The sequence below is a fragment of the Equus quagga genome, chromosome 1 (genome assembly GCF_021613505.1).
Source record: "Equus quagga isolate Etosha38 chromosome 1, UCLA_HA_Equagga_1.0, whole genome shotgun sequence".
Taxonomy (NCBI): domain Eukaryota; kingdom Metazoa; phylum Chordata; class Mammalia; order Perissodactyla; family Equidae; genus Equus; species Equus quagga.
Genome location: NC_060267.1, coordinates 103,488,951 through 103,510,258, shown reverse-complemented (window position 1 = coordinate 103,510,258; position 21,308 = coordinate 103,488,951). Strand labels below are relative to the sequence as shown.

At 39.0% G+C, this 21,308-nt stretch overlaps 1 protein-coding gene across 3 annotated transcripts in view; it reads right to left on the bottom strand.

The window, feature by feature from the left end:
- RAF1 (Raf-1 proto-oncogene, serine/threonine kinase) overlaps positions 1–20,706 on the bottom strand; it is a 66,773-nt gene extending 46,067 nt beyond the window's left edge. The window contains exon 1 of one of the 3 annotated variants that reach the window (XM_046642778.1): positions 20,356–20,706. The gene's annotated coding sequence lies outside the window, so the exon portion shown is untranslated. Of the gene's footprint in view, positions 1–219; positions 240–20,355 lie in introns of those variants that run through there. The other 2 variants (XM_046642803.1, XM_046642794.1) reach the window with 2 other exon arrangements.
- Positions 20,707–21,308: the final 602 nt, after the last annotated feature.

Below are 21,308 nucleotides of genomic sequence, written 5' to 3'. Positions count from 1 at the left end.
AGATAAAAATATGGGACACAGTTACCATGAAATGGGGGGAACAGAAACGAGTGTTCACTTCACTGGTTTACCAGTAACAATCACCAAGATCAAGGGATTAAAAGAGGGAGCTCAGAGAGTAAATTGGCCTACCGTGCATACTCTTAAAATGGTACAATCAAAATTCTGGTGACACACTTCAAGCCCCTCGCACGTTGCCACTGTTTATACAACACCCACCCATGACAAATCAAGCAAGCAACACAGGTCTTCTTAAGCCTTGTAGCTCTGTTCTTTAGCAAATCTCAGAAGATCCTTAGAAGACTGTAGACTCGTGAGCAGGCAGGGGACCCAATACCAGAAGTTTTCCTTTTCAGTTGCTTCTCTGGAATACATCTGTCACTAGGACTAGGGAAATAAAATTTCCAGAAAGTGAAATATGACACATACTAGAAAAGGGACAGACTTGACAGATGAAGAAAAACAAAAAAACAGCATCTTTTAGGCATCTACCCCGAAGTAGGCAGAGTGTATAGGTGTTTTATATGCTATTTCACTTAATCCACATAACTGAGGTCAATGTTCTTAATTTCAATTAAGGATAAGACTCAAAAAAGTTACATAATTTGCCTTACGTGAGTTTAAATCCAGGCTCTGCAACCAACTACAAACGTGACCATAAAGAAGTCACCACCTTTTTGGACCTCAAGTTACCTCCTCTGCAAAATATGGAGTTGGATGAGATGACTTATAATGATCCTTCTGGCTCTAACAGCTAGATGAGTCTAGAGCCATGAAAATCTAACATATATTACAATTTCCTAATACAGACTGTGGTTCCCTGGCTTTCCAAATAGACTACACCAAGCAACCTTTTCTTAAGGATTTATAAATCACTATGATGAGTAATCTCTGGTTACTGACAGAACATAAATATAGAAGATTCTCCTAAAACAACAATTTTACTCAGACTTGAGTGAGAAAGGTTAATAAGGTAACTAAAATTTTTAAATATTTTTATAATACACCTATTATGAAGTAAAATTCAAGAACCAAAGATTTAAGATAAAATATGACTTCAAAGAACTTTCAGACTTAAACAGTAGGCATTTAATCTTCTCTAATATTGGCGGTATAGTGGAAGTTTCAGAAACAAGGATAACGAATGTAACGGACAACTGAATTCTGTGTCTCCTTTGTATTCTTCAGACATTTCTTGCACTCCGGTGGCCAATGCCACTTCTGACTATCACTGTACTTACCACTATTAACACCCCTACTCCTCAGCATTTGCTGTTGACAACCTGATTTGAGGAAAAGAGATTATAGGGATTGTGAATTAAGGAGCACAACAGGAAGATAAAGAGCCTAAGGACTTAGCCTACTGAGTAATGAAAAGGCTTTAAGTATAGGTTTATTTGCAAGGTCAAACTGTATTCCAGAAAATTAAGGCTACCAAAAATCCAACATTCAGGTAAGCAAGATCCTCTTACGCAGCTGGACCATAAAACTGCATAAACTGTTATGGTAAGACTTTTTTTTAACACACAAATCATAAATTTTCTAAACTCCATGAGCAGTGACTCAGCTTTGTTAACCTCCGTGCACTTAACTCCTAGAAGAGTACTTAGCAAGTAGTTGTTGAATGACTACATATGGTGAGCACATGCTTTGAAGTCAAAGAGACTTGTAGTTGATTAACCTTCTTGGCCGTGTGGACCTGGGCAAATCACATCTAAGCCTTAATTTCTTAATACGTAAAATGAGCACTATATTTTAAACACGTGTTGTGAGAAGTAAATGAAACACAACAAAGAATGCAAAACTCCATGTCTGGTACATAGTGGGCACTTAATCCAAGATAGCTATTACTACATGATAGCTATATTACTGTTATTAATAATAGTATGAGTGCTTATCAGCACAACAAAGTAACCCGGATGTTATCCTTGATTCCTTTTTTTCCTCACCCACATTTATTCATCCATCATGCCCTGTGAGTTCCTACTTCAAAAATCCAACAACCTTAACCTAACCCCAACCAATCTAACCTAAAGCACCATCATCTCTTGCCTAGATTACTCCAAGTGTCAGTACGTCCACTCCCAATCCCTCTAAATCTATTCTCTACAGACTGATCTTAAAACACAAATCCAGTCACATTATTCCTCTGCCAAAATCCTTCATCAGTTCCCCATCACACTCAAAACCCAAATTCTTTAACTATGACCTACAAGGCCTACATGATGACCCAGGTCCTATCTCCCTTCTCTACCTTATCGTCTCTCTTTCTCACTTTATTTCTGTCATACTGACCTTCTTGCTGCTAGCTCACTTCTTGCCAATCATGTTTCCACTCAAATGTCACTCCTCAAAGGGGACCTCCTTGACCATCCTGTTCAAGTGTATCCTTGCCCCTCCTCATCATTCTTCTCTGTTTACTCAGCTTTACTCTTTTCATAATACTTTACACCATCTAATATAATACTTTGAAATCATACTAGCATCTGCCTACTTAGTGATTACCGTCTGCCTATCTCACTAGACAGCACACTCCAAGAAGCTAAGTTCATTTCACCCTTATAACCCCATCACCTTTAACAGTAAGTCCCTAAGACACTTCCTGAATGAATAACGAACACTGGCATCTGGGTCCAACGAGTGCTGAGTTCTAACAGAAATCATCGGTGCGGTCATTTATGAGCCATACTATGCTGAGGGACTACGCTCCAGAACTAGAACACTGACAAGTGTGAAATTCTACAACTGCAGAATCAGCACAATAGAATTACTGACTGGTAGTCAGCTAACGTCCTATAACAGATCATCAGACAGATCCCAAACAGACAAAAACCAGCTGATGATACCCAACTGAAGCCATTATGGAATTCTACTAGGCTGGAGTTATTTCCAAAGTTGGATTTACTAGTATTGTTTAGCATTTCCCTTCATAGTTGTTCTCATTTAAAAATAAAGCCAAGCATCATTCTTGTTCACCTGCTCGGTCACACTAAACTGTAAACATTTTCCACCTACACACGTATCCAATTTGTCCTAAATATACACTGCTGAAAATACAAAGTGGTTTTAAACCACAGTGCCCCTACTAAAGAAAGGTATTTTTAAACATGCATAAGATCATGTAGAATGCAAAAGAATGTGTAGAAAGAGAATGATTTTAGATTTAGGGGGGAAATAGTTCAGTTTAAAGGAAATACAATGATTCTCAAATCTTTTGGGTACCTGTTGCAAAACAAGAATGCTTTCCTAAGCATAACCAAATAATGCTAGTTATAGTTTAGATTCTTCTATGTTAATTTAAAATATTCTTCATAGGGGCTGGCCTGGTGCTGCAGCACTTAAGTGTGCACATTTCCCTTTGGCGGCCCGGGGTTCACCGGTTCAGATCCCGGGTGCAGACACAGCACTGCTTGGCAAGCCAGGCTGTGGCAGGCGTCCCACATATAAAGTAGAGGAAGATGGGCACCGATGTTCACTCAGGGCCAGTCTTCCTCAGCAAAAAGAGGAGGATTAGCAGCAGACGTTAGCTCAGGGCTAATCTTCCCTCAAAAAAAAAAATAATTATTCTTCATATACATAAGTTGTCAAATATAAAACCAGACATTCAGTAAAATTAAGGAGAAAAACAAACAAAATTTTGTTACTGTTTCCAGCAATTTCCAGAACATGCGAAAACTAAAATCTGCTAACATTTTCACATCATGTTTATAAATGATTCTATAATCACACAGCAGTCACTATTTTCTCTGTATTTGCTATGGGCCAAATACCATAGGGCACAATGTTGTAGCCCTAAGAATAATTCTTCATTTTAGTAAAAAGATGAAGCCAAGTTCTCAATGAATAAAAACAAGGGACTGTTGAAGGTCAACAAGTTTTATAGGCCACAGCTAATTAGCTGACTTCTATGGTTCAACATAACTTTCTCAAACTCCTTCTTGAATAATTCAAAAATACAGCAGTGTTAAGAAAAACAACTTTTACAGTAAATTCATATTTTTAAAATCAGGAATACATTCCTGAGGGTTTCCATGAACAACATGCACCAGTACAGCCAATGTATTTTCTGCTATACACCAAGTGGAAAGCTCTGAAAAAAGAGAGGAATAGAAGCAGGAGGCCAGTGATTTTCATCTCCTTACACTTTCAAGAAAGAAGATTAATTATATTTTTAAATCTAAACACTGGTAAGGCAAGGTAGAAGTCCTTTCCATAATACTGCACTTCCATTCTCAGGCAACAAATCAAATGGCCCATAAGAGCACTGGTACCTACCACTCAACCCCCAGGCATCAGCAGAGAAGTTACAAACATTCTGTTGGCTAAGGCAAAAGGCTGTACCGTATTGCCAGAGAGTCTGCAGAGTTCTGAGAACTGTGTCCAGTCTTCATGCCCCAATCCACACAAAGCACTGTGTGGCTGAGAAACCGGCTATAGCAGGTAGGAACACTCTTGGATACGCAAACATGTTAAGGATCAAACAAAGTAAGAGGGTAGTAAATACAGGGGCCATGCTATGTGAAAACTGACTTGTTTAAAATTTTTAAAGAAATCAAGTTATTTCCTAGCATAATTCCTAATAAGCTGTTGACAAGTGATCTTACAAAGGACACTTGTATAATTTATTCTGACTCTCATAATCCAGGAGAAAATTGGGTTGCAACACAGGCTTTTTAAACGTAACACATTCATTTCAGCCTTCTTACCCTGTGGCCTAGCTCTAGCAATAATTTCAGTGAAAGGCTGCATTTTGAGGCATTTCTAAAAATAAATAAATAGTGCCAGATTAACAAAATGTAAGTTAGGAAACAAAAACTTTCCAAAAACCCTGGGAGGGTCTCGTTGTTTTTGCTTTTTGAGTTTACAAGATGCTATAAAAAATGTTTTGAAAGCAAGACTATGTTTAAGGTGCAAGAATATTAGGGAGGAGCACACACACACAAAGTACTATTAAGTAGCCTCAGGACAAGTCAAATCTGATAAGACTACAATTATGAAAATGTAACTACCAGTACTTAGGGTATAATTTTAAGCTATTTGAGTCCTATGCTTTAAGGTGCAAATCCCATCTTAAAGCCTAATCTGAGGCATAAACGTTTGACTAGAAATGCTCCTTTACCAACTTCTGGAGACACAGACCACACTGGAGCACTCACACAACATTTCTCATCAATTCTCTTGTCACAGCTCCTCTCCTGAAAGATGGGGTTAGATTCCTTTGCACCATGGTAAGAAAAACCAATTATAGCAATCCTGATTAAACCAAGAAGCTTTTCAGGAGTTCAGTGTACAAGAACCAAAAAGTTCTAAAACTTCTGCCTAAAAAGGTCAAGAAGCAGTTGGCAAACTTGGGGTTAAGGTTGACTTTGTTTCACTCTCTTCCTACCTCAAATCAGCCAAGCAGTCAAATCTTACTATTGTCCTTTCTGAGCAGAGAAACCCCGCACAAACACCAAACAAGGTAAATACTTCACACACAGACATTTTAAATTTTCTTCCAAGATGCCTGAGCAAATCACTATTCATAATCAGACACTCTGAAAAACTCATTTTTGAGTTTTTCTTCAGATACTATCTTATATTTCACTTAAAAATATTAAAGTGGTAAAGCAAAAATACCCAAGGTAGCCAGTACTTTGGTGTAGAATGAGGTTTTAAGAGATTCTTAGACAATCTACCTAAAACCTAGTTTCTGAGAATGCAGCAATGCATTCTATGTGGTTAAGATTGATTGCAGAAAGTTTACTTCAGTCAAGAGAACTTAGAAATTTACAGAACTTTATAGTTTATTCAGCTCTCCTCTCCATTATCTCACAGGACTGTTAGAATTAATCAGGCTAAAGCAGAGTACTATTCCTACCTCTTTTTTAGAGGAAGAAAATGTGAAGTTCAAAAGGTTTAGTGACAATTTAAGAGAAGCAAAACAAAAAATTCAGATCCTAAGACTCTAAATTACAGTTCCATTATAACATACTGATTTAAAAAACAAAAAATAAGTATTTAATGTTGTTACTATTATACTACTTTGAAATAAATACTGTTTATAAGTATTGCATCAGACCTGTATGGGAAGGAAAGGAAAAGATATACCATATCTTATATGTCATAATTTAAATCTCTTCATATTTAAGGGATTTTTAGGAGCTGGCCCGGGGCGTAGTGCTTAAGTTCACACACTCCGCGATTTGGCAGCCCGGAGGTTTGCAGGTTCGGATCCCAGGCGCAGACCTACGCACAGCTCATCAAGCCATGTTGTGGCAGCGTCCCATATACAAAGCAGAGGAAGACTGGCATGGATGTTAGCTCAGGCCCAATCTTCCTCACACAAAAAAAGCATTTTTACTTCATTTCTAAATAATACATGATTTAGTTTAAATTCATAATCTTTGAGCAGTTGTATTCCTAATGTTTTTTTCTCACTTGGCCTTTCTTCTTATCTATTGAATAATATAGAATAGAGGGTGTATCAAAAATATAATCTTTTATCCAGAAAGATAACTCAATCTGCAGCAGGGTAAGGATTTAAGACAAATACAATGAAGATTCTACAAATTTCTTTTCAGTCATTCTTTTTTATCTTCATTCCTAAATTTTCTCCTCAGCGGTGGTAATACCAATTAGATAGAATAAAATCTCCAGGTAATTAAAAGACTGCTGAACTACAAAGCATGACTCATGAATTCTGAATATTAGTCAGTACCAAAGAATTCCTATACATCAAAATAACCTCAGTACTGCCCTACAGTTAAAATCCTGCTGTGCTATCTAGCTGCTCTAGCTGCTCTGCTCTGGGTTTCTCTTTGGTTTAAAAGCAGAGAGGAGGAACTGGCAGCAACAGCTTTAAATGTCTACATCTGGTATAAACGACATGAGTACCTCAAGGTGCCTGTATCTTTAAACAGCCTTTCACTTACTGACATTTAAATTTAAGATTTACTTGTATTCCTTCTCCTCTACTTGGCATGTTTTATAACATGTGAAGATTAAATAATATATGGGAAGCATACAGTGTTAGCCTGAGATAGCAAATGTTATCTATTACCATTCGTTAAACAAGCAACGATGGTTCTACTGGTCACAAAAATCACTCTTCTGTACAGCCCTTAAATCTCCAGCCTGGGTTTTTCTGAGTTCAAGGCCTACCTTAAGCTCATGTTACTGTGCTCCAAAATGTTTCAAAGTACAGACCAACTGTGGAAGACCTTGTTTAGCTCTCACATTACTTGGGAGAATAACACTGGCTATATACTATCTTATTCATTTGCTCTTTACATATTCCCAGAGGTCCTCTGCAGAGCCTGTATGGGGCAATTCTAGATGCTTTACTCATTAGTCTACAACTTGGAACCTATGAATTTCATCAACACACTCCTAAATTACCTAAAATTAACTAGTGCAACTTTTTGGAAAATACGTCTCTCTCTCCCTGGATTAATCACTTCCTCAAAAAGTTTCTTATTTTTATTTTTCCAGAATAGGAGAAATAAAACAAGACTTAATATCAAAGAGAAGAGAAAATAAACCAAACGCCATATACAACTTACAGCGACTTATAGCTTAATGCTTAAAACGTAACATGTCCTATTTCACTGTTCTTTAAGTAAAATACAGGTAAAAGTAGCTCTATTAACTATACATTGTGTGCAATTTTATTTGAAGTATATGTCAGTTTATATTTTAATCAGTTAACCTATTAAAATACTCTAACACTAAGTTATCTTTCTCATAAATCAGAAAATCAGAAAATAGATTGAGCATATAGAGGAGAAATGGCAGCAATGAGAAACTAAGTACACAATTTGTAATGACTCCAATAGTCATTCTGATCAGAACAATATTCCAAAGACTTATGTCTACTCAGTTTTGATTACTTAATTGTATAATGAAGCTTTAAAATTACAAAAGCCAATACAGCCATTTTAGTAATCTTTCCACTTAAGCTCACTTTTCAGAGTATTACCAATCATATAAAATTCCAAGCATCTTAAAGTCTCTCATAAGAATTGGCAAAATTAGCAGAGAAAACTTTCCAAGGAGGGAAAGTCCCTCCATTAAATAGTAAATGTTTAAGACAAAACATTAGGTGGGTACCCCTAATCACCCCAAGGTTTATGTTAAAGGCTTCAGAGTGAGCCCACAATCTCACCCAAAGCGCCTTCATAAACTGGGTACATTTCATACATATGTAAGTGATAGAAGTTTCCTAGAAGTTTATGAAATATAGATTAGTGGTGAAGGAAAACATATTTTGGAAAGAAGAATATTTCTCAAAGTGTTCTTTTAAACTAAATCCCTAAATATTTAAGATTTGAAGAAATGTTTTCACATAAAGTAATAGCAAAATGCTTCATTATGATCTTGCAGAAAAAAAAAGTAACAGGAACAAGTATTTCTACTCAGGTCAACAAAAGCTTAGGAAAGACAACTCTTCAAAACGGGTATCTCTGAGGGCCCTACGAAAAATGAGTACTCAAAGAGGTAAATTAGTTTAGGACTTGATCCCTGCCCTCAATCATTTTATAACTGACTTGAAGAAGTAATAGAGATTAGGTGGGGTTAATCATATAAGGCCTATAAGAAGAAAATGGAACTATTATGGGTCATAAAGAAAATTATAAAGCAGAGGGTGTTCCCAGAAACCTAAAAAAAATTAAGTTTGTATCACACCTAGGAGTTAAATTCTAAGACGAAGATAGGATAGAGTCAAAATTATTCTAGAAAATCCCTTTAATCTCTCAGTAAGTAGATGGCCTGTTATTTACGGTATTTACTTCATCTCTCTTCCTGTTTCTTCTTCAAAATAAGGATCATAATGTACCTATATATCACAAGGTTGTTGAGAAGATTAAATGAATTAAGTAAACTCATAAAAGAACCTGGCAGGTAAGTAGTCACTCAATAAAGGTAAAAAGTATTATCTTTAGGGATCATCTTTTTAAAAAAATTTTTCTTTAGACAAAAGAATCACAGTCAACTGTGAGATGGCCAAACCATAAGGCTTATGAGAATTGAGAATGATGAAAGAGTAGATTCACTTTCTTCAAGCGCAATTAAAATCTCACAAGAACATATACTCAGTAAAACGGATGGTGGTTAAAATAGCCTGCACTATTAAAAAATACATTTTTTTTGGCAGAGCAAAAACATAGTTGAATGCTCATATTTTTTTAAAACGTTTTTTATTTTTTGAGGAAGATTAGCCCTGAGCTAACATCTGCCACCAATCCTCCTCTTTTTGCTGAGGAAGACTAGCCCTGAGCTAACATCCGTGCCCATCTTCCTCTACTTTATATGTGGGACGTCTGCCATGGCATGGCTTGACAAACGGTGCACAGGTCCACATCCAGGATCTGAACCAGCGAACCCCAGGCCACAGAAGCAGAACCTGTGAACTTAACTACTGCGCCACCGGGCAGGCCCTGAATGCTCATATTCTACTGTGACTTCACTATTCATTCCTCCTTTAAGTTCATTCCTTTCTTCAGTCCAGCCTTGCTCCATCTGAGACCCATTGATCACCCACTTATCTGGGTGATCAATTTTTCAAGATTTCCCCAAGCTTCCTTTAGAGAATAAGTGTTTTGTTCACTTTTTAATTTGAATGGTTACAACACTGGAAAAAACCACCCTCACACATGAAAGTTTCTGCTGAACAGATGCTCAAACACTTAAAAATCAAATGTCATCTCATCCAAGCTAGGAAACAATACTATGTCTAGTTTGGAAAGGCTACAGTTTCCCAACCAGTTCAAAAGGGCACCCTGATGCACTGCAAGATGGTGTGTATGTCAATTTTTTTTTAATTTCCTCACTCCTCTTTCTCAATTTCTGACCACAAACTGGTAACTTCATCAGATGACTAGCCAGCACAAAAGCACATGAAGAAATGTGACACTCTAACCTTCTCAAAGTTAGCAAGCAGGAGCTGACCCAGTAGAAAAGATCCTAACTTTTCAAAGGCTAATTAATTTTAAAATAAAGCGAAAATCAGCTAGTTCAAAACAATTATGTTAAAACAATTAGTTCCACAGGGAAAGACGTCTGGAGCCAGTTTCATTTTTAACTCTTGCCACAAATTAGTTTTTCATCATTTTCATTTTAAGTCTCTTTGTCCGAACTTTTTAACCCAAGTTTCACTTTTCATCTCTAAATCAGTCATTGTTTCTTCACTTAGGCAGCAACTGCTAATTTTAAAATGAACAACCCATTTACAAAGTATACCATTAACACAAGTACCAAAATATACAATGCACAAATAAAATATGGTTTAGGGATGATCATTCTGATGGCCAGGTAATAATAGGTAAAAAATGGCTACACAGTGAAAGAGGAAGAAGGGGAAACAAAAATGACCCAGATGTTTCAATCCTGCTAAGTTAATAGCTGGAAGCAATGACTTAAACTTGTACCACTAACTTCTGTTCCACATAAAAGGCACGAATTTTAGTAGTAAATCTTGCATAAGCAACAAGTGATTTAAAAAATAGCACTTGGGGCCGGCTGGGTGGCACAGCGGTTAAGTGCACACGTTCCACTTCGGCAGCCCAGGGTTCGCCGGTTCGGATCCCAGGTGGGGACATGGCACCACTCATCAAGCCATGCTGTGGTGGGCGGGGCATAAAGTAGAGGAAGATGGGCATGGATGTTAGCTCAGGACAAGTCTTCCTCAGCAAAAAGAGGAGGATTGGCAGCAGTTAGCTCAGGGGCTGATCTTCCTCAAAAAAAAAAACTTAATAAAATTAAAAAATAGCATTAGCCTTCCTCAAAAATAAAGACATGAAATATAAAATAAGTGAATCCACTATTCTGCACACTGGTGTCTCCCATTTGGGCAGACACTGGGAATTATCCTTAAGATAGGAAGTATTCCTCCATGTTTACAACTTGCCAAAGTAATTTCAAGAAGCAATCGTCTGATTCAGCCATCTCTCCTATAATTCCTTCTGGAGTCAAAGGCTTTCACACAGAAAGATTCCCTAGTCTTTAGTGGTGCCCCCAAAGGTAAGACCTTTCATGCTTTAAGACCTTATAAGAATTACAATAAGGCACCTGTAAAACTGATAGTACCATTTGTTTTTCAGAAAATATTTTAAATCAACTTTTCAAGAATAATTTTCTTAAAACAAAGACGTGCAGAAGTTTTCCCTGTAAACTAGATCATTAATTTATTAAAGCTCTAAATTATCCCCAGATACTTCACCATAGGATTAAAAAAACAAAACAAGACATGAAACTGTAATCTATGTAATTAGACAACAAAATATGAATGCTTTAAGGAAAAGAAGTATATATATTTCCTACATCTTGCTATATTCCATCATCCAGTATAGCACATTGCACAAAATTAGGTGCTCAAATATTTGCTGAAAAAATATTAATGGAGAAAAGATATAATTACAACATTTATCTTAGCCTTTTTTCAGAGATATTTAATCATCATCTACCACATAAAAATACTGATATATAATCTAAAGAACGAGAATGCTTCTCATTATACTACAAACTGGCATAGAACTCAGAGGAAAAGAAGAATAAAGAGCACTATTAATTCAACAATTTCTAAGAATCTACTTTCCACTGGTAGCTGCTTTGAAGAATATCAAGTTCAGAAAGACATAGATGGCCCTTGCCTTCCAGAAGCTTTTAAAGTAGAAGAAAAAATCATCATCACTTACCAAAGACTGACTACGTGCTAGGTGTGCTAGGTATTGTGCTAAGAGCTTTCAGGATAACAAGCAGCCCTACAAAATGTGGCAGCCCTTTTTTGGCGGGGTGGGGGGTGACGACAAGAAAACTGCTATAAAAATTCAGAGGGTGGAAAGGTCACTTCTAGCTTGAGTTGAGGAAGAGGTGGACAATAAAGGATGATTTCACTGGAGTATCTGAATTTGAAGAGGTAGCATTTCAATACATAAATGCAGAGGTAAAACAAAAGCCAAAGTGTATCCAGAGAATGATAGCAGAGGAAAGATCTGGAAAGAAACAAAATGAGCCTGACGATGAAGAGTACAGCCTTTTTTACTTTTTATACAACTTTGATTTCCTTTTATTTTATGTTTTCATATTTAACAACTCTACAAACACACGCATTATAAACAACACCACCTCCCCATCCTCACTACCCTCTAAAATTTTTACCCTATTACATATTTTTTTTCCTATAGCACCTAAACGATATACAAGTTAGTGGACTTTTTTTTCTTTCACCCCTTCTTTGCTTTACCCTTTCCTTTCTTGCCCTGTCTAACCCCACCAAGTAACCTATGTTAACAACAATATTTGATGTTTTTCTCCATGCTTATAATCCCATACAGATGTCATACACACATACATAGAGAGGGTTTTTGCAATAATTTATATTTCCCGATCTATTAATGTTTTTTAAAAGATAGGCTGATTGATTACAGAATACATATTCACAGGAGGGGTACTAAAAAATATGGAAAAACATAAAAAATAAAAGCCTACAGATGGCCCTTGTCAACATTCATGGACAGACACATCTATCTAGTCTTTTCTATGCATAAATACATACTTGTAAATATTTTTCTTTATAAAAACAGGATCTTCTTGTACATATTATCGTACCCTACTTTTTCATTTAATATATCTTATCACCCAGGATTAACTGAAATCATCTTTCACTGGTTGACTGAAGACATTTTAGATTAAAAGGGTATGAGGTTAGTATAAAGAAGGTAACTACAACTACATGTACTAGCTTATCAAAAACCTTTTTTCAAAAAAGATGAGTCACCAATTGTGTAATTAATTATCTCCTTGAAGAAGATTACAAATACGCTTATAAGGGAGAAAAAAGTCCATCAGATGCAAATACAGTCAACTTCTAAGCTTCTGGTGTGCCCATTAGATCTAATTAGCAGTAAGAAAAAAGCCTAGGGCCATTTCACATCCATTAGGACAGTTATTATCAAAAAGCGGAAAATAACAAATGTTGGCAAGGACACAGAGAAACTGGAACCCTCATGCACTGCTGGTGGGAATGTAAAACGGTGCAGGTGCTGTGGAAAACAGTTTGGCAATTCCTCAAAAAGGTAAACAGAACTACCATATAATCCAGCAATTCCACTCCTACACATATATTCAAAAGAAAGGAAAGCAGAGACTCAACGAGATACTTGTAAACCAATGTTCAAAGCAACATTATTCACAACAGCCAAAAGGTGGAAACAACCCAAGAGTCTATCAACAGATGAATGAATTAAAAAATATTTTATAGATATACACATACACACAATTATACACATATACAATGAAACATTATTCAGCCATAAAAAAGAATGAAATTCTGATACATGATACAATATGGACGAACCCTGAAAACACACTAAGTGAAATAAACCTGACACAAAATTACGAATACTGTATGATTCCCCTTATATGAGATACTTGGATTAGGCAAATTCACAGAAAGAAAGTAGAAGAGAGTTTGTCAGAGGCTGGGGATAGGAAGGAACGGGAAGTTATTGTTTAACGGATGCAGGGTTCTGTTTGAGATGACGAAAAAATTATAGAAATAGATTAGTGGTGATGGTTGCACAATGTGGTGAATATACTTAATGCCACTGAACAGTATACTTAAATATGGTTAAAATGGTAAATTTTATGTTATATATAGTTTACCCTCCCCCCTCCAAAAAAAGCCTAAGGGGCCCATTTTGCATTGTTAGACAGCTAGATAAATTCTAGTCATGAAGGCCATGAATTCTACTCTCACAATTCACAATTATCTAATTCCAGTCCAGACTAAGGTCAAGGAAGGTAGAAGAGAATCATTTATCCTCTCATGCTCTCTGGTTAAAACTTTCTTCCATGTATATAAAACCTATGAATGCGCAAAGAAATAGCCAGCACGGCAAGAGCAACTTGAGCCAATCAGTGAGCTGCTGAAGCAGGCAAATGTCCTCAAGGAGCTGGCAGTGAGAACCCAGAGCACTCTCCAGATAATGCCCAATAGACAGGGAAGCTAAGCAGGGTAACTCCTTCAACACATGTCCTAAACTACAAAGTTCTGAGTTTAGTGAGTATATCCTCTTAACTGTAAGCATTTGTGTGTGTGGTGTGAAGGGCGGTAGGAAGGAACTAAATCTACAGGTGATTAACCTCTGAATCTCCACTCATTCAACTAATGTTTGTTACATAATGAAGACAAAGTTTTAAGAATTGGAGATTTATAAACAAGAGTAAGACACACCCCACCTTTAAGGAGTTTAAGTCTAGCCAGAGATGTAAGACATCTAAGAAAAATAAATGCAAACGATTTTAAGGCGGGACTCAAGAAAGAAAACATAAAAATGAGAAGAGAAAAAGATCAGAAAATATTTAGAAGATGGTATTCAAAAGGGCTCTTAAAAGAGGAACAGATAAAAGTGAGGACATCATGTCAATCTCTCTCATTAGATAAGGTCACTGAAGGCAGGAACTGGCCTTATTTACCCTGCAGTAGCCTGCACCTATTTAAGTGCTAAAAACAACGGCTTCTGAATTCCACTAAAAATAGTATGAGGAGTTCATATTAGCAAGACATAGAAGCCAGAACTATATGCTTGGTCTGGGCAGCCAATGGAGATTCTTAGATTTGTGCAAGGAAGTAAGCCCACCACAATACACTTGAATATTCTTGTATCATCACAAAATAGGATACCTAAAATCCCAGAACATATTTCCCTCCATGAAAGAAAGGTGGGTAGCTGGTGAACAAAGTGGAATGTAGACTTACTCTGCACAGCATAACTTTCTGTATCCTTTGAATTTGGAGGCATGTGACTGTATTCAAAACATTAATAAAATTTAATTTTTAAGAATCTATACATTAAGAAAATGAATCTGGCGGGAATGTGAAGAATGCACTAGTATAAGAAATTTTAGAAAGGAATTCAATTCAGAGGGTCTAACAACAATCAAGGCAAAAATAATAAAAGCCTGAACTAACCTGGAAGAAATAGAAAACAGCCGAAAGAAGCTCAAAAATATAGCTGTCAATGTAATCTGACAGTGACGGAATGTTTGCAGTGACGTAAGGGGCCCATACCATGAAAAGAATTAAACTTTATTAAATGTATTTTTCTATTATAAAAGCAATATATTCAGAGAATACAGAAAGTATAAAGACGAACATTATCCTAATTTCTACTGTTTAACAATCACTGTTAACATCTACATGTGTTTTCTTCCTATGTGTAGGTTTTGAGGGGTTTTTTTTAACAGCTTGAGATATAGTTCACACACCATACAATTCAATGGCTTTTACTATATTCACAGAGTTGTGCATCCATCTCCACAACCAATTTTAGATTATTTTCATCACCCCAAAAAAGGAAGCCCTATCCCAGTCACTGCCCACTCCCTACTCTCTCCAGCTCCTCGCAACCACTGATCTACTTTCTGTCTCAGTGGATCTGCCTATTCTGGACATTTCATATAAATGGAATCATACAACAAAAAAGTGGTCTTTCCTGACAGGCTTCTTTCATTTGACAACGTTTGCAAGGTTTATATATGTTGGAGAATGTATCAGTAATCATCTCTTTTTATTACTGAATAATATTCCACTGTATTAAGTACTTTTTAATACAACTGTAATCATTCCAGATACATAATTTTGTGTTTGGCATTTTCCATGTCATAAATGGTTCATATATGCCATATCTAATGAAAAGCAGAGTACCTCATCAAGGGGCTGTACCACAGTTTACTTGATCATTTTATCATCGTCAGACATTTGAATTCTTTCCAGCTTTTTCTATTCTAAACAAACTTTCTTAAATCCAAATGGGAGAACCTTTCAGAATGATCTACCTGGATCCAGGGAAACGCCTCTCCCAGAAACTCTGCGCTTCCTATAAGATGTGCCACAGAGAACAAGTCATGTTCTTCCAGAGAAAACTCAGAATTTCATCTATTCTGAACTTACGTAAACAACAGATGTTAATAGCTATCTGAGGTTGAAAAGGATGCCTCCAAAATACCCAAATTAAGAATGAAAACTAAGGGGCCGGCCCCGTGGCACAGTGGTTAAGTTCACATGTTCCAGTTTGGTGGCCCGGGGTTCGCTGGTTTGGATCCCAGATGCGGACCTATGCACCGCTTGTCAAGCCATGCTGTGGCAGACATCCCACATATAAAGCAGAGGAAGATGGGCATGGATGTTAGCCCACGGCCAGCCTTTCTCAGCAAAAAAGAGGATTGGTGGCAGATGTTAGCTCAGGGTTAATCTTCCGCAAAAAAACAAAAAAAAAAAGCCAGAGAATGATAATTCATAATTCTAAAGATACACTAATGAAAATATTTACTAGTCCGACTCTTCCATCAGAAATGTACATGGATAGAGAAAGGTACTTTGTCCAAATATGATGCCTAGTATTACATAGCTTCAAAGAAACCAGACCACTTTTCATCTCCATAGCAGGTTGGAAGAAAATAAATAGGAGAATATCTTGACTGAAACAGTAAAGATGTATTTACTCTAGCTCTGGATGACAGTAAATGAAACCCAACAGGTAGAAAGAAGAGGAAGATGACACCAGTATAGTCAACAAGGGTTCTCAGATGCAATCAGACATACCGGGTTCCTCTAAAATACTGATTTGTCATTGCCCGCTGCTTCCCATTCATTAACCAAAAATGTAAACAATCTCTAAATCACAAAAGTTTTAAAATTCTAAACTAGTTTTAGGATTGCTAATCCCCACCCAGTAAAATCCCTTAGAATCTGGTCTAAAAATAAAACTATGTGTCAAGTGTTCCTCAAGAAAAACTATGTACACTGACTGGAATGTGAAGCAATTAACACACTTTGTGAGTGATTTGCCAAAGAGACTTCAGCTACCCTGCGCCAAAACCAATAACAAAGAAACAACACCCACTTGAGATTTTCCTTGGTTAAACTGAGATTTTAGGAGTAATTTTAGAATAAAGGTTAATAGATCTGAAGTTAACTACTAAAATCATTGAGAGCTACAAACGTATTCTGGGAGAAATGGAGGAACAGAATGACTCAACAACTATAAAATTAAAGAAAACTTTAATATCTAACAAGGAATTTCTACTCACAATTTTAAGGTAAGAACAAAATACCCAGCCATTACTATCATGAGGATTATAGGCAAGGTAGTTTAGCCCTATACTAGAAATACTAACTGAATTGTAACACAAATATCTATTATATTTTGAACCTAGTCAGTTTAGCAAAGATAAATTTTTTTTAAAGATTTTATTTTTCCTTTGTCTCCCCAAAGCCGCCCCGATACATAGCTGCATATTTTAGTTGTGGGTCCTTCTAGCTGTGCTACGTGGGATGCCTCCTCAGCATGGCCTGATGAGTGGGGCCATGTCGGCGCCCAGGATCCGAACCAGCCAAACCCTGGGATGCCGAAGCAGAGCTTACGAACTTAACCACTCGGCCCGGGGGCCAGTCCTCACAAATAGGAATTCTTATCCATCCACACACAAACATAAACACACACACACAAAGATAACTTAAATCCTAAACAACCTCATCCTAAATGAGCGCAGTGTTCCTTAATTTTCCAATTAATTTAGCCAAGGTGAGCAATTTTGCAACTATAGTCATTTGTTTGGAAGAAACGACTTCCATGATCTCTGCAATTCAAAAAACAAAAAATCTCTTCACGTCAAAGCTCAATTTTGTGGTTTCATAAACCCCCGACTGTCACATTAGTCCACTGCCTTTCAAAGGCAATATTTAAAATTCTCTTCTGCAAGTCAACATTAAGGCATGCTGTTTGGCTAACAAGCTCCTCCCAAGACCAGGAGTATTATGTATGGCCTATTATGTTCCTAAAATGCAAACAAAAGTACTCCCTCATGTAACACTTTTCTATTTTTAGGAAGTAGGTTACTAACAAAGTTTCACCTGAAATTAAAACGCAGTAGAATCATACATCTATTAGTAATAGACTACTTGAAATAGTAATCTGAAGTTATTCATTATATTTCCCATTTAGTAATCTAGTGCTTCTAGAAAAGTCAAATTTAACTTCCAAGAAGTTGTTTAATCTTCAGAGCAAACCACCTACTCTGAATTTCACAAATAGCATATTTTAAACTAAAAGCAACTAGTTTAGAGTAGTTGTGATATAATACTCAACATTTAACCATCCTCCATTTCATCTTTTCATCATAAATAACCAGCTTAATCTGCTTCTCGCTGTTTTCCTCTGCTAAACCAAACCCCATAACATATGTTCTAATGTATTTCACTCAAGCCTTCTACTTTGAAGGCATATAGTTCCAAGTATTGACAACAGTTTCAAGAGACTAAGCAATTCCACTACAACTTATAATCACAAACACCACACCACCTAAAAAATTAGCTTTTACAACAGAAACAGTAACAGGTTTATTTTCCCGGGTATCTAGCGTTCAATCATTTCTGTTGCATTTTAAACCGCTTAGCCCTTGAAGTGATAAGGCGAAAACAAGCCAAAGGAATCTTAAGGTCCTTCCGTAGTATATAATCACCACAATCCCAAAAAGATTTAGGAACTGCTAGCTGAAGTCTGTTAATAGCATAACAATCACTTTAGTATAAGCATTAATCACAACAATACAGCTATTTTGGGAATATTATGTTCACAGAGTTAAAGACTTCATAACAGAATTGGAATCCACAAAATCGATCCAAAGAAACAGTTTATTACATGAAATACATTTACTAAACTAAAAACACCTACTTGCATTCTACACTTTTTCAAATGTTTTAATCTGCCAATTTCTATATGACCGAGGAGCCTAGTTTTATTGTCAACAGCCACTTAAAAAGCACTATTAGTAGAATGAACTACATTTATAAAGTCAACATTTTGTGAGCAACTTTAGAAGAATCTTTTTGCAAGAATCCCTAGAACATGAATTCAGTTATTTCACCACTGTGTAAGCGCAAAACATGACATAAAGCACTTATCAAGAATGTTCTTAACTGGGTTTAACAAAGAAAATCTTTTCAATTACTATCAGCTTCAATATCATCAGGAGAAGGGGAAAATTAGTTATCAGCAAGAAAAAAGAATTAGCAACACTCATTTAAAATAATCCAAATGAAATCAACTAGTTCACTATCTTCAACACACATCCTTCACAATCTAGCCAACTTTTCTTTCAGACCCTCGTCTCTCACCACTTCCTTCCTGCACCCCAGACTATCTGCTGCTCCCCAAATTCATCCCAATTCCTGCACATCTCTATGGCTTTGAACCAGCCGTTCCCTCGGTTTAGCACGCTCTCCCCTCCTCCTCACTTGGAGAGCAGTTACTCGTCAGTCCAAAGCTCACCGCGAAAGTCCGCTCCAGGGGACGAGCTTCCTCAACGCCCCCAGGCAAAGCTAGCTGTTCCAAATTCCCACAACCCTTGGTAAGTCCATCCTTATCGCAGCGCATTGTTTTCACGCCTTGGGAAAGCGGTGGGCAGACTCCCTCGGCTCAGCCCAGAGGACAAGGCAGGCAGCAGTACTCAACGAACGTGAGCTGAATTCACTCCCGACTTAGATTAAGTGACCCTAGAACCCAGTCACATCTCAAGGAGACACAGGAGATCCTATCATTCTTCCCACCAAAGAATGAATACCAGAGGGCACACCCAGAGCCCTGGAAAGAGAACAATGAATGGACACAGCCGCCTCGCCTCTCCTGATGTCCAAACTCCTCTCTCTGGGCATCGTCTAGCTCTGCAGAGCCTTTGCAGCTGCAGGACTGAAGCGTGCTGGCGGCTCTCACTTCACACAAAAGACAGCCCGGGATCTTCATTCCAAAGCATCCCGGGGCCAATCGTCAGTACAAACATCCCAAACCTTTCATTAGTAACCCGCAGAGTCCTGAAACCCAAGGCGAGGCCCCTATGCCTTTGCGGCGGGGCACTGACCCATTTCCTCTTCTCGTCTTCCCTAAAAGGGTGTCACTTGAGTGACGGACCCTGAGAGAAGACGCAAGCCTGGGTCCCCCATTCTGCGACCAGAAAAAAAAAGGAATCAACCCATCCGAGTGACAACACAGAAACGGGGCAGCTCTGGGTGGATCTTCCCTTTGCCAAAAGACGAGGAAGGTGCACCGGGTACAAGGGTGGCGCAGGCACGTTTCCCCGAAGCACAAGGAAATCTAAGTGGGGATGTGGGAACTCGGCTCGCCGGCCATGACACCGGGCCCCGGGGCCCCCGCCCGCCCAGCGCCGCCCGGGTGACAGCGGCCTGGCCCGGGCCCTCCGCCGGCAGCCGCGGGGCTGCCCCGTCAGCGCCGTCCAGTCTGGGCCGCCCGAGAACCCGGCCCCTTCGGCCCCGCCGCCCGGCTCCCCCGGCATCCAGGACCCAGCCCTGCCGCCTACCTGAGGGAGCCGGGCCGCCTCCGTGTCCCGTAGTCCGGCTGCGGCGTCTGGTCCGCTCCTCCTCCCCGCGGCGGGTGAGGGAGCGGGAGGCGGTCACATTCGGCGCGTCCCCAGCCCAGGGGACGGGGCCCCGGGCAGCCCCCGCATCGCTGCACTCGCGCTCCGCGCCTCAGGGCACACGCCCTAAAGCCCGGCCAGCTGGCCCTCTTCGGGGCCCAAAGAGAGCGGCAGGGCGGCCTTCCCGTCTCACGCTCGCTCTCGTCTTACTGCCGCCATCTAAGATGGCGGCCCAGCGCCCGCGATGAAGAGACTCTCAGGCGGCCAAAGCAGGCGAACCCTCCACTCGGTGCTCCTCCTCCCGACCTGCGGCGCCACCGGCTCTCTGCTTCTGCGCGAGCCCGCCTGGCAACCGACTTCAAACTTGGCTCGGGCATCCATCGCTCTGGCCTGAGCTCAGACCGCGCCTCCTGTGGAAGGGGCGTGGCCTCGCGCTCTCGCCCGTCGCCATTTCGGAGCCGTGGAGGGTGTGGGGCGGGGGCCGGGCGGGGGCCGGGCGGCGGGGACTCGTGAGAAGGTTGGCCTTTAGCCACCCGGAGCGGGTCTGAGGCTTAGTGGGGAGGAAGGCCAGCCTGCCAGCTTCAAGGCCTGGGGATGACCAGGCGCGGAGGGCGCGCAGCATAGAGGACAGCGTCCAGCTTTGGCACGTCCTTTCCGGAGTCGGACACACTCCGCCACTTAGCGGTCATGTGGGAAAGTGTCTAAACTTTTCTGAGCCTCAGTTTCCTCATCTGTAAATTGGTGGTTCCTTTTCCCCGATCAGGTTGGCAAAAAGTTAAAAAGACTAATAACATCAGGTTTGGTCCAAGGTATATGAAAACGTGCTGTGTACCGCCCTTCCGCACCGGCAGGAATGGATATCAGGGGAGCAATTTGGCATTATTGGTTGACATTTT